Here is a 12306-nt window from a genome sequence, read left to right on the forward strand (position 1 = left end):
AGAATTGATTGTAAAAGCTGCCATAGTCTGGATGAATTGAATGATGATCAAAGCACATGAGCCTGCATGGATGTTGTGTGGAACCTGCTCCCGGATCTTGTTAGCATACTGCCTGCTGTGACTGGTTATAGCCTGCATCTTCACCACTGACAGTGGCTTGTAAGTGTATTTCAAAACCTTCTCTCTCTCTCTTTTCTTTCTTCCACTCTATCTCTCCATCCCCTTCTCTCTGTTTCCTCTCTCTCTCTGACAAATCATGTTAAAATATTAAGTAGAAACATCACAGATTAAAATAAAGCATTAAAGTATTGATTTGGTATATCAGAATATGAATTTTCTGCATAAATATCAAATAAAACATTTTTTTATTAAAAGTGTCCAGAATTAATTCCACTACTGTACTGTAATTCATGTAATTGTACAGCAATACTGTACTTACAGATGTGCCCCACTAGTTTGTTGTTCAAGGCACGCCATTTAGGGCTCTGAGTCCTGCCATGGAATGTTACGTGATGGCTGGACTTGTGGCATACTGTGGTATTCTTCAACTAATGATATGATATGACATGTAATACAGTGCTTAACCGCTGGGTGGCTAGTGCTCCACTATTGTAATTTGTACTGAATACAATACTGTTAGATTGGATGGATATCACATTCATGCACTGTACAGTATTTGCATGTTTGCACAAAAAATATTTTTAATATTACATACATACAGTAAGCTCTTAGAATGGGACACATAACTGTGCAGTAGTGAAATTGCCTGAGTTGTTATAATGGTATAACCACTACTGTAGATTAATGAGATTCATGCACAGCTTTCACTGAGATGGGATTCATTCTTCTCTAATGGTGGGGTACTGTGTATATATGTACTAGTACTGTATAATTTTTGGAAAGAAAGACAATTTTTTTATTATTAAAAACAGCAGCGGGTGGGTGGATTGCACAAGGATGAGACCGCTATGTGCAGTTCTTAATATAGCTGGCTTGTCGGCTAGTGGTTAGGTGATCGCTTTGCAACAATGCTGGTCCTGGGTTCGAACCCTGGAAAATATTTTTTTTTTGGCACTGTTGGCTCTGGACACTATAGTTAAACTACTGTAGTTGTGTTGTTGTTTAAGAGGCTGTTTAAAAGTAATGCATTACAAACTGATTATGAATTTAAAAAGTGCATACTTGTGTAAATGTCTACGCTGTGGTGGCTGTCAGCTCTGAGGGGTTAAAATGTGATTTCTGGCGCATGCCCAGTGTAGGGGTTACAATGGAATCTGTGGTGCATGCCCAGTGGAGCCAAGCCATACCCCATGTAGTGCTATGCCATGGTGCATGCCCAGTTGTCTTTATTAATACTGTTTGCAGTTGAATTTATACACTTGCACCACTCTCTGCACTGTCCCAGACTCGGACACTACTGTGTAGTCATTTTAGGACTTCACAAATTGCTAGTGAGCTCTGTTTGAGAGAGTTTCTGTATTACAAATAGACTGTGCATTTAAAGCGCAAACTTGCATCAATGTCGATGCTGTCCCAGACTTGTACACAATAGTGATTTCATGAGTTCAGTAACTGGTAGGGGGCTCTATTTAAGGGGGAGGTATCTGTATTGCAAACTGACTGTGCATTTAAAGAGCAAACTTGCATCAATGTAAGCTAGGTTGGCACTGTGGTGGCTATCAACCAGCACTGAGGGGTTATAAATGACAACTCTGGCACATGCCCAGTGGAGCAAAGCCATATAATATACCATGTACTGTAACGCTACAGTATGGCATGGTGTAAGGAAGATCATAGCACTGCACATGCCTAGTGGGTCGGGAGTCAAACACTGCAAAAGTGGGATGTCTGTATTACAGTACATTACATAGTTTACAATGCAAACTTGCATCATTGTCTGCATTGTCCCAGACCTGGACACTATATTGATTTCTCATGAACAGCAACTGGTAGTTGTCTCTGTTTGAGAGAGAGCTCTCTGCATTACAAACTGACTGTGCATTTAAAGCACAAACTTGCATTGATGCAAGCATGGTTGGTGCTGTGGTGGCTGTCATCCAGCTTAGAGGGGTTATAAATGGCATATCTGGTGCATGCCCAGTGTAGGGGTTACAATGGGATCTGTGGTGCATGCCCAGTGGAGCCAAGCCATACACCATGTAGCGCTATGCCATGGCATATGGAAAATCATTGCACTGCGCTTGCCCAGTTGTCTGTATTACTACTGTATGCAGTTGAGTTTTCACACTTGCGCCACTCTCTGTGCTGTCCCAGACTCAGACACTACTGTATAGTCATTTTATGACTTTAGAAATTGCTAGTGAGCTCTATTTGAGACAGTTTCTATAATACAAATTGACTGTGTGTTTAAAGTGCAAACTTGCATCAATGTCGATGCTGTCCCAGACTTGTACACAATAGTGATTTCATGAGTTCAGTAACTGGTAGTAGGCTCTGTTTGAGAGAGAGGTCTCTGCATTACAAACTGACTGAGCATTTTAAGTGCAAACTTGTGTCAATGTCAGCACGGTTAGCACTGAGGTGGCTGTCAGCCAGCTCTGAGGGGTTATAAATGGCATCTCTTGCACATGCCCAGTGGGAAGGTTGCAATGGGATTTCTGGCACATGCCCAGTGGGTCGGGAGTCACACACAGTGCATCAGGTCCTTTCCCCTAAGCAAACAAGAGACTTTCATTATCATAATAAAGGCTGCTCTGTTAATCCATTTACTGTAAGCAGTCAGCTCAAGGTCTTTGTAGCTGTACATAGCTGCATTTTGTACAATACAAACAATACAATGTCTAGTGCATTGTGGTTTCATATAAAATACAGCTGGGTGGCATAGAGTAGCAGACAGTAGAAATATCAGGTGGTGGGAAGTAGATGAGAGTCTACTGTATTGGAAAAAACTTACTTAATAATATTGTATAGTGCATCAGGTCCTTTCCCCTAAGCAAACAAGAGACTTTCATTATCATAATAAAGGCTGCTCTGTTAGCCATTTACTGTAAGCAGTCAGCTCTGCCCTTGTGTCCTGAAAAGTCTACAAATGGTGACCATTGCCAAGGATACCATCCCCCATCTGCTAGGATAACTAGTGTGCTGCTACAAATGTGTCTGTACTGTATATTAAAAACTGACTGTGCGGTTGAAATTACACTCTTGCATCACTCTCTGCGCTGCACCAGACTTGGACACAATAGTGATAAACTGTCTTCAGAAACTGGTAGTGAGTGAGTTCTGTTTGAGAGAGGTCTCTATATTACAAACTGACTGTGCGTTTAAAGCACAAACTTGCGTAAATGTTGATTCTGTCCCAGACTTCTACACAATAGTGATTTCATGAGTTCATTAACTGCTAGTGAGCTCTGTTTGAGATAGAGGTCTCTGTATTACAAACTGACAATGCATTTAAAGCACAAAATTGCATCAATATTGGTGCTGTCCCATCCTTGGACACTATAGTGATTTCTAATGACCAGTAGCTGGCAGTGGGCTCTGTTTGAGAGAGAGTTCTCTGCATTACAAACTGACTGTGCATTTAAAGCACAAACTTGCATCAATGTCTGCACGATTGCGCTGTGGTGGCTGTCAGACAGCTCCAAGGGGTTACAAATGGGATCTCTGGTGCATTCCCAGTGGAGGGGTTGCAATGGGATTTCTGGTACATGCCCAGTGGAGGGGTTACAATGACAAAGGAATCTGTTGCACTCTCCCAGTGGAGCCACTCCATAGCTGTGGCATACGGAGGCTCATACAACAGTAATGCGCATGCCCAGTGGGCCTGGAGTCACACACAGTGTATCAGGTCCCTTCCCCCAAATCAAGCAAGAGCCTTTAATTACCATAATAAAGGATGCTCTGTTAATCCATTTACTGTAAGCAGTCAGCTCAAGGTCTTTGTAGCTGTACATAGCTGCATTTTGTACAATACAAACAATACAATGTCTAGTGCATTGTGGTTTCATATAAAATACAGCTGGGTGGCATAGAGTAGCAGACAGTAGAAATATCAGGTGGTGGGAAGTAGATGAGAGTCTACTGTATTGGAAAAAACTTACTTAATAATATTGAACTTCAATTGGTCTTTATTTATTCAATGCTGTTTTTGCATCAATACCTATACTGTATGTGTTGGTATAAATGACAGAATTCACACACCACCAAGTGATTTCTGTGTAATCCTGTTATGAAGATTTAAACAAAAATACAAATAATAAAAAAATGACAAATTGTATCCTTCCAGGCTTTGATTACGGGATGCCCACACTTCTTTGCATTCTAACCACTACACCACAGATGCCTGCCGTAATGAGTGATGCACCTCTGTGTAATGAATTATCACCATGCTGTACATGTTTTGGTAAGATGGTGACCACAAGAGAGAGGAAGCTTTCTCCAGGCAAGCCCTTTCTCTTGGTCAAGTGTAGAGACCAGCCATTCTTTGCAAATCAATAGAAAGAGCTCACTTACAGGAGAGCAAGAAGGGTGATATTTGAGAAATATGGGCACCGCCAGACCATCCGGGCCATCCAAAGGCGCTGGTCTGACCTGCTGTGCAAGGATATGCATTGGCTATGCCAAATAAGAAAGTGTCTCCAATGCAGTAAGTAGAGTGTTGCTGTACAATTACATGAATTACAGTATACAGTACAATAACAAATACAATGCACTGTACAGTACACTGTAGGGTGTTGGATATCTGACGATGGCTGACAGTTGTTACCACACACTCACATGACTGGCAGAGATTTGATTGACAGGGTCATTAAATCTTCATGGACTAAAGAGCGACACACTATTGGTCGACATGGCTTGTTTGTATAATAAACCTACAGTAACAAAAGGCAAGTTGATCCACCATACTATATTTGGTCATCAAAAATATTTTGGCAACATTTCTTCCATTATTATCTATTGCCATGTTGGAAAATATTGTGTCTGATCATGAGTCATAGTCAACCATTTTTCCTGGTTGACCTAATGCCTGTCGACCAAATCTATGTCGACCTACTGTATACACTGTTTATCTGTGCTGGTCCTGCCCCCTTTAAGTCTGACATTATTACATCATGGACAGATTCAGGGGTCTATTTACTAAGCAGTGTTAAGAGACAGAGTGAAAAGTGTTAAGAAAGTGATAAGGTGCCAACCAATCAGCTCCCAACTGCCATCTCACAGGCTGTGTTTGAAAAATGACAGTTGGGAGCTGATTGGCTGGCACCTTATCACTTTATTGCACCCTGCAAGGCAAAAGTACAGCTTGTGGGGTGTCAACAGTGCAGCCCACAGAGCCTCTGTGTGAGGTGGCACCACTTGCTCATACAGTACAGTACCTTCTGTAGTTATGTAGTACTGTATATAATGTACTGTACATTGTTGGGCCAAGTGCCAGCTTCACAGACAGTAGTTTTTGCACTACAGTATGCTGTATTGGTTTATGTTGTTATTCTATTAGATACTTGTCATACAGTAGAATTTTTGGTATAATATACAGTAGTCCAATTGTTTACAAGGCATAATTATATGTTGTTGTTTTTAGGGTGTCAGCTCTTCCAGCCTGGGCCCAGTGTCCTTGTCAGGCCACGTAAGTACAGTAGTGTACACTATAGTACATTGTCTTGTACTGTATCTTGCATCTCCAGTACATACAGTAGGAATACTGTAATTTTTTACAGTGCTGTAATATGAAACATTTATATTTCCACTATTTTGCTTAATATTGTATTTAGTGTCTGTGTGAGGTTGCACTACTTGGTCATACTGTACTGTATATTTTTTATATACCATACTGTACCATGTTGGGCCAAATGCCAGCTTCACAGACTACATTAGTTATTGTACTACAGTTTATTGTATTGGTTTGTGTTGTTGTTCTGGTAGAGACTTGTCGTACAGTAGGAATTTTGGTATAGTATACAGTACAGTAGTCCAATTGTTTCTGTACACTTAAAACTTCAAACATCATTGTCTTAGTAACATTTATCTTTAAAGGTACAGCATGTACAGTACTTTAGTGTTAGGTATTTGGGTATTGTTTGAATAATTCCCATGTGGTGGGCCTCTTTCTAATCCTTGATGCCTTCTAGGCCAATTTACCCTGTCCCTATTGTATGTACTATATAGGATAATTTCTCCCATGTCCCTGGGAATAACCTGAGTCTCTGTTTTCCTTCTTGTACTGTTCCAATCTATGTTTCATGACTACACTGTACAGTACTGTAGGTCCTACTGTATTTGTCCACATGTCTAACACTTACTGTATTGTACCTGGCTGTGGCTGTCTTTCCTTACCATACCATCCACTTTGCCTTTGCTGCTATGGATGCTGTTCCTGTAGGGCCTCTGTACTCACAGTCATTAATTTCTCACTTTGCATTTCCCTTCTGTTGGTTAGATTTTTATCATGGTCAATAGTTGATTCGCTAAAGGCATCTACCATAATTTCTCTCCAATTTGGAATAGAGGTCTGAACTCTTGTTTTCAAATTCTCCTTAAGGACATCCATAAGAACTGAAACAGCCTCTTCCCTGGGATTCACATTGTCTTTTATGTCAGATACTGTACAGTACTGTACAGTAGTGTAAAGTACTTGGCCAATTCCAACAAAGCTCTATGGAAATGTTCTGAAGCATTTTCATTATATTTTTGCTTTATGGATAAAATATTATGGCAATCAACAACTACAGGATGCTTGCGCGTGCTCCCCCAAGGTGTCAATGATATCCCCAATGGGCTGTACATGCAGCATTGGGGATATTGTAAACCTCACCACCCCCTTGTCTTTTCTTGCTGCCAGCATGAGCAAGTGAGCATAGAGTACACTTGATGATGGTGCCACCATGGCAAACAATTTTGCCTCATACACACCTGGTCTAGTGCCCATGGCCCATACTGTACAGCAAGTGTATACTGTCAGTAAAGTGTAATAATACAGTAGTAATAGTACTGTCAGGCTGAATTTATTGACATTTTTCCACATTGTTTTCAGTCAAAATGATGACATGGTTTTTTTTTCCCCCAGTTTGAGAAACTGAAGGGCCCCAGTCCCCCCCAGCCCAGGAGCCTGCAGCCAGGCCTAATGGCCTTGCGAGTATGCATAAGTACAGTACTGTACACTACATCTATCTCTCTCCTTTTTATCCTTGTTATTCTCTCTCTCTCATACACTAAAGATGCATCTCCAACCTCTTCTCCTTATACACTAATTCTTTCTGTCCTTGTTTTTTTTTTTTCCACAGTTCAAGAATCGAAGGGCCCAAGCCCCCCACTGCCCAGGAGCCTGCACCCTGGCAAAGGCACCTTTCTAGCCTGAGTAAGTACTGTACCTTACACTAATTTACATTGTCTTCTACTGTATTGCTCTCCTTTTTTTCCTTTTCACAGTGTCTCTCTCTCTCCCTCATGTACTCCAAAGACCCATCTCCATCCACTTCTCCTTACAAACTAATTATTTCTGTACTTGTGTAAAAGGAGCACTCTGTTTTTTTCCCCACAGTTCGGGAACATGGAATAGAGGATGGCAGCATCCCTCCCCTGAGCCGTAAGTACAGTAGTGTACAGCACATTGTTCTACCACTGTGTACTTATATTTCTCTATGTTCCTTTTCAGTGTGTCTCTCTCCCTCTTATACCTTATTGAAAGCCTTCATACAGCAATGTATAGAGTAGTTGATAGTTTCCATCATGTTCCCCCCTTCAGACTTTCACACTTACAGTATCTTCAATGTATAGTAGAGTCAATGCAGTTTCTTTTTACCTTTTACATTTAGAGAGAATGGACACAGAGGAGGACCCGGCAGCAAGGCCTCTTGAAGGTAAATACTGAACAGTAAATACAGTAATGCACTGTATTACTGGAATGAAAATAGTTTTTCCAAAAAAGAATAAGGTGCAAGATGCAGGCTGTACTGGAGTATCGGCAAGTACAGTACAGTACAGTACTGTATAGTGACATTTTTAAATCACCACTAATCTCAAGGGATATTATTCAATACCATGCTCCAGCACTTTTACATTACAATATCTCTTGTTCATGTAAAAAATGTTTGGGGGGGTATCTTACTGTAGCAACCAATCTCCATAGTACAGTATACTGTAACTGCACAAGCAATTTTAGAAAGTACAGCTCTCTAAAGGTGCCCATCCACTTAAAGATATGAAAACCACTGCACAATTATGACATTGTAATTGTGCAGTCATTTGTCAGTCTGTGATGAGCCTGATCTGAACAAGCAGTTGTTCAGTGCAGGGTCATCAATCATCTGCAAACATGCTTTGCATGATGATAGATGTCTAAACAACCAGTGGGCACACACATCACTGGTCATTTTAGACATGTTTGCAAATGATTTATGAATGATTATGTTATCATACAATCGCTTGTCTAGTGGATGGGCACCTAAAGCCTACACAGGAGGCACAAAGTGGGCATTGCATTTTAGAAAACAGTAGCTTAACAGTACATCAGTATTTGGATGTACTGCACATTAATTAAAGAGTTAAATATATACAGTACTGTATACAGGTATTATTACACTTTACAGTAAGTGTCTCTGACTTACTGTAGCTGATCATCTTCCCACATACAGTAATAGTCATTAAATTGTTGGAGGTTACTGTAGAAACTCCACATCTAAAGTAACCTTCTGTGTGCCAGACTGATGTTTCATTCAGTGTCATGGCCTTTGGTGTAGCAATGTTTAGACTGTATAGTGTACAGTACCTTTCCTGCATTGTATTTTAGTGTACAGTACAGTAGCCATTTTATGGCTTTGTTCATTTATGTAGTTTGATAGGAGCTAGCCAAACCATGTAGCACCATACCATATAAAGGTAAATACAGCACAGTTGAGGAGGACAATGAACTTTACAGAGCTGGCAATGGTGAGATGCATCGATATGCACAAGCAATATTTCAAGAACATATGCCCTACAACCTTTATTGCAATTGAACCAAGCATGTGAACTTTGATGCCGGTTGGAAGAAAGTACCAATCCCCAACAATTTAAAAGAAGATATCCTCTCAAGATGTCGGACAAGATTCAGGATTGGAAAAGAGGAACTGAACCAGATAAAGGACACATTGAATGGGGTGCTGCATATGACAAGGAAGCAAGCATGGAAGACAGCCACACAGCCACCAAGTACAGATCTTCAATCAACAAACACGACTTGAAGGGACTTGACTGAAGAGAGGAAGACACAGCACCACTGCCAGGATGTGCCAGCAGCAGAAGAAAAAAGCTGAGGACAGGAGAGGACTACAGGGGTGGAAAGCAAAAGAGCTAAAGAAGTTCCCCCCCAAAGTCTCTTCCACCATAACAGGTGCACCCTCTGTGAGGCCAACTGTACATTAACCCCTGCCTAATGTAGACCACCAGGTCTGAAGAGAGGATGACCCGACACCGCTGGCCAGGATGTGCCAGCGGCAGAAGAAAGAAGCTCAGGACAGGAGAGGACTGCAAGGGTGGAAAGCAAAAGAACTAAAGAAGTTCCCCCCCAAAGCCTCTTCCACCATAACAGGTAGGCCCTCTGTGAGGCCAACTAAACATTAATCATGTAGTTTGTTAGGCCGGTGAGTTACAGGGCTGATATTAATGTAGATTAGTGTGACACACTGTTAGAGCAGGAAAGGGCCCTGCATGGCATATTCTCTATCCTACAGGGATATGTGTGGGATCAAGTGGGACGAAGAACAAGAGTATCTCCAGTGAGAACCTGGGTGTCTGTCTTTTATAGGTCAAACTCTGTATCTGAGGCCTAAAGTGCCAGTGATGACTGTCACTTAAAACCATAATTTTTTTGTGTAGTCCTCGATCCGGTAGGGCGCATCGGTCAGCATTGAGGAAGGACTGTTCTCACATCATCTCCTTCCTCCTAAGTACTGTACAGTAGTCATTTCTGTGTCCAGATTGGAATTTCAGGACCATCTGAGCAACATATGGGCTGAAGGTGAGATAGTGCAATGCAAGCTATGGAAGTACACCAGCACGGCATTAGGTACCGCACCGCTCTTAGAAATGCATACTAATGTCATAGTGTAATACAGTTGTTGAGTAAAGACTTAAGTCTCACATCCACTACCCGACTGAGAAACGAGAGAACAATTATGACATTGTAATTGTGCTGTCATTTCTACATCTGTGATGAGCCTGCACTGAATGAGCAGACGGTCAGTATAGGCTCATCAATCATTAGGCAACATGCTGAACCTGACGATATCATCAGGTTGTTCAGCATGTTTGCTCGATGATATTGTAGATGTCGGAAATGACCAGCAGGCATGTGCATTGCTGGTCATTTCCGATAAAAAAGTGCATAATTTCTGAGTGATTGCCCATCCACTAGACAATTTATGTGAGCGATTGAGTGATATCGTTCAATTGTTCATAAATAATTTGCAAATTGTTTGCAAAAATGTCTAAAACGACCAGCGATGCACATGGCAGCTGGTCATTTAGACATCTATCATCGTGCAAACAAGCTGGTCAACCTGACGATAACGTCAGGTTGAGCAATGTTTGCAGATGACTGATGAGTCTACACTGAATGACTGCTTGTTCACTGCAGGCTCATCACAGACTGACAAATGACTGCATGATTGCAAAGTCATAATCGGGCACTTTTCAGCATGTCTAGTGGATGGGCAGTATACAGTAACTGTAATAAAACTGTAGTAATGTATATACTGTACAGGACAGTACTGTAATACTGTAGATTCATACCGTATACTGTTAAACTACTATGCAACAGAATATATTTTTTATTTACTGTACATTACTGTGTTTGACAGGTACAGTACTGTACAGTACAATTATTTTTGTTTACTTTTTATAGTTGGCATCATGCAGTGACCATTGGCAAATCAATTTTGTTTTCATCTTATCTAAAAGCATGTATAGTATTAAAAAGGTGTGATTAACTGCATACAGTACAGCATATTACAGTATGTTAAGATAAAATTTTCATTAATTTATAAAATTGGTGTTTGTGTGTAATTCAGTCTTTAAGTGCATCCTCTGACGAAATTACTAGGAGTAAAGAAATGCGCTAGTAGAAGGAAGACTGCAACAATCCTCTACTATTCTTTTGCCACTATAAGGATAAGGAAGTTTGTGATACCCGCCCACACCTGCATGTGCTGCTCATTTACCGCTAACTGAAAATAGCAGTAGATGCGGCGCCTGCAACTTTGTATATTCTTCTCTGATACATATTGGAACCTTTTCGCAACATTCCCTAAAATAGAGGATTTTCTGGACTATCCAGCAGTGGATATAATATTTATTATGTTTATTATATGCTAATATTGTCTATATTTTTTATTATGCTGGGACCCATGCATATATGTGTTTTTTAAATGTCTATATTAAATATTTTATTCTGATGATAAATTATATATGTTGATTGATTTAGGGCAGTTCCTTATATTTATTTACAGTCTTTAAGTGCATCTGAGACCCAACACGTACATCTGTCATTATTATTACTTTATTACTTTAATTTATTTATATGGCACCACAAGTGTTCCGCAGCACCTTACAAAGTACATAGACAAAAAAGTAACCATTGACTTACAATACAATACAATACAGGACATGGATAAACATTGCTATATTAGCAACCTTAACGCCCGTATAAGCAGCCAAGTGTTAGTTGCCCTAGTGGGGAGTAAGAGATAAATTAAATTACAGTAGGGAGAAGCACAAGAGGTTAGAGGGCCCTGCTTGAAAGAGCTTACATTCTTTAAGGGAGGGGAAGACAAACAGGAGTGACACAGAATGGGGTGGGCGGGGAGAACTGAAGATGTAGCAGCAAGTTAGGATGAGAGCTGGAAGGTTTTAATGAAGTAGTGGGTCTTGAGAGCTCATTTGAAAGATTGTAGAGAGGTGCAAAGTCTGATAGGGAGAGGGAGGGAGTTCCGAAGGTGAGGAGCAGCTTGGGCAAAATCTTGGAGGCGGAAGTGGGAGGAAGTAATCAATTGACATGAAAGGTGGTGTGTATTAAGTGAACGAAGAGGGCGGCTAGAAGAGTGAAGGGAGATGAGATCAGATATGTAAATGGGAGAGAAATGGGTGAGGGGTTTGTAAGTGAGTGTGAGAGCCTTGAATTGGGTTCTAAAAGGGAATGGGAGCCAGAGGAGTGCTTGCAAAAAAGGGGAGACAGATGTAGAGTGTTTGGAGAGGAAGATGAGCCAAGCAGCAGCATTGAGCACAGACTGGAAAGGAGAGAGATGGGATTTGGGGAGACCAGCTAGGAGAATGTTACAGTAGTCCAATCTGGATATGACCAGTGAATGTACA

This window comes from Taudactylus pleione, unplaced genomic scaffold (genome assembly GCF_031769625.1).
Source record: "Taudactylus pleione unplaced genomic scaffold, aTauple2 ptg000151l, whole genome shotgun sequence".
NCBI classification, from domain to species: domain Eukaryota; kingdom Metazoa; phylum Chordata; class Amphibia; order Anura; family Myobatrachidae; genus Taudactylus; species Taudactylus pleione.